We start from the raw sequence: 2,321 nt of genomic DNA, 5'->3' as shown, positions 1-2,321 counted from the left end.
CCGAAGAAAAGAGGTGGGTTTTAAGATATGAGATCTTATAATTTGTATTTGTATATATATAGTAATGTTTCTGTAACTCACAAAACTAAGTTAGTGTCACTTAAAATGATGAGTAAAAGCTGCTTAATCAAGAATCTTTTTGTGTTCGTGTTCGGGACAAAAGGTGAGCTGTCAGTCAAACCCTTAAAGGTGAACTCAGGTGAGAACAGCCTAATGAACATTACATCATACATGTGTGTGGATGTGTATTTTTAGGTTTTATCCAGTCTGACTCACAGCTGTGCGAATAAAGTTCCTCTGCAGCGTCTCTACTAACTCTAACCTCGCACTGGTCACACTGTGGACAACCATACTTTATATTTCTGTCTTTCTAATACAATCATTTAAACTAACAGCAGCTCACAAACCAGCTCCTCCTGGACGTTAAAGATCTATAAAGACGTCTTTTCACAAGTTAAATACGAGAATATGAAGTTCTGTATGCTGGAAGTAACATTAGTTTAGATTAGATTTAATATTAATAAATTATGATGAAATTAGGACACTGATTCCCAACCTGTTCTATCATCAGTAAACGGACTATATATTTCATATTGATCAGTATCAATAACAGCAGAGAACAGCTGATCAACTGATCAATGAACACAAACAGTGAACTCCAATAACTGCCAGTTTGATTATTTCCTGTGAATATTGATCACCAGATGAGTTTTTCCTGATATCATGATCCATTCTCTGTCTGTATTCTGTATTTTTTTTTTTTTATCATTTTTAAAACAATCAGACTTAATATTTTTCTTCTTTCAACTGATTGGTTTCTGATGCATAATAAAATCAATAATATACACTGTGATCAATAATCATAATAATATAATAATATACACTGTGTTCACAGCTTCAAAGTTTACATCTTAAATAATAATATATTTCAAAATAACTATAAAAAAATGTTTTATTCATAGAAATGAACTAAAAAAATAAAATATTAGTATTTTTATTTATTCCTTTTAGCAGGAAGTCTGTTAAGAGTCTGTTTCAGGAGGAAGATGTTGCTCAGACTGCTCACAGTAACAACAGAAACACACACACAGACTAAAACCAGTCACAGTTCTCAGTTACATGGAGCTTCAACAGGATTAAACTCTTCCAGTGGGACTATATATATATATATATATGTATATATATATATAGAGAGAGAGATACAGAGTGTGAAGATGCAGTAAGTTTTGCAGTCCAGGGAGCAAAGTAAGAGAAAGCAGCTCAGTGTGCGCCACCTGGTGGACTGAAGCTGTCGACTGCTGCAGTTCTGGGTCAGATTATATAAATATGAGTTTATCCAGCGTGGAATTGTACCCAGAAATACACAAATAAAATAGTCTGTCATTAAGATCATTACTGCCACTGTGATGGGAAAGAAGGATTCCGTGAATGAGAAACTTTCTCCATATTTTCTCTTAGTATCTTAAAATAATGACTTTGTGAAACTAATTCCATATTTTGAGAAAGTTTCTTGTTATAATGACTTTCCATCACATTGAGCTTCCATAACGTAGATTCAGTGATGGTCAGTCTACCAGGTCATAGAGCTCCGGTGAGGAGTACAGGAAGTTACTGTACAGAGCATGTAGACAACATAACAGTCCTAAACACTTTAAAAGGGAAGACTGCACACGTTTCTTCTTTAATGTGGTAAAACAAGTCTTTATTGATCCCCTGGAGGAGAAACAGCATGAGATGAGGTACAAACAGGAAATATAATGAAATAAAAACAATCAAAGATATCATAAACAATAAAAATATAATAGAAATCTAGAATAAATGAAATATACACACTGTATACAATAAAGAGTGTTACTGGGATTCTTTCATTAAGGCTCTATTGAAACTATTATTCTGAACCACAATGCATTGCAACATGCTCAAAAACTCACTCGGTACACATGTTGGCGGTGGCGAAGATACACGTATTCTATGGGCTTTATGCATGGGTGTGGCAAAATGACTCAACAGCGCCCCCTAAAGACCATCAGCAGCACATTTCACTGATATGTAAAATCAGCTCACACATAAACCCTCTTGGACCTCAAACCCAACAGGAATTTTTAGGCGATTTGCAAGCTAATTTGGTCAGTGGATTCTAAAGACATTTACAATTAAAAGTTGTGATCTTTGTGTATGTACGTCGAAGGCGTCTTCCTGGTGTGGTGTAGAATTTCCATAGATCACCATGGAGTGGAGACTTCACCTAACATACATGGGTTAGAGTATTCAAACAGAAAGGCCCTGCCCCAGCCGGGATCCCAGGACCCTCTTGCTGTGAG

Source organism: Morone saxatilis, unplaced genomic scaffold (genome assembly GCF_004916995.1).
Source record: "Morone saxatilis isolate NCDOM2014 unplaced genomic scaffold, NCSU_SB_2.0 Contig2, whole genome shotgun sequence".
NCBI lineage: Eukaryota > Metazoa > Chordata > Actinopteri > Moronidae > Morone > Morone saxatilis.
Note: the sequence above shows the minus strand (reverse complement) of the source record.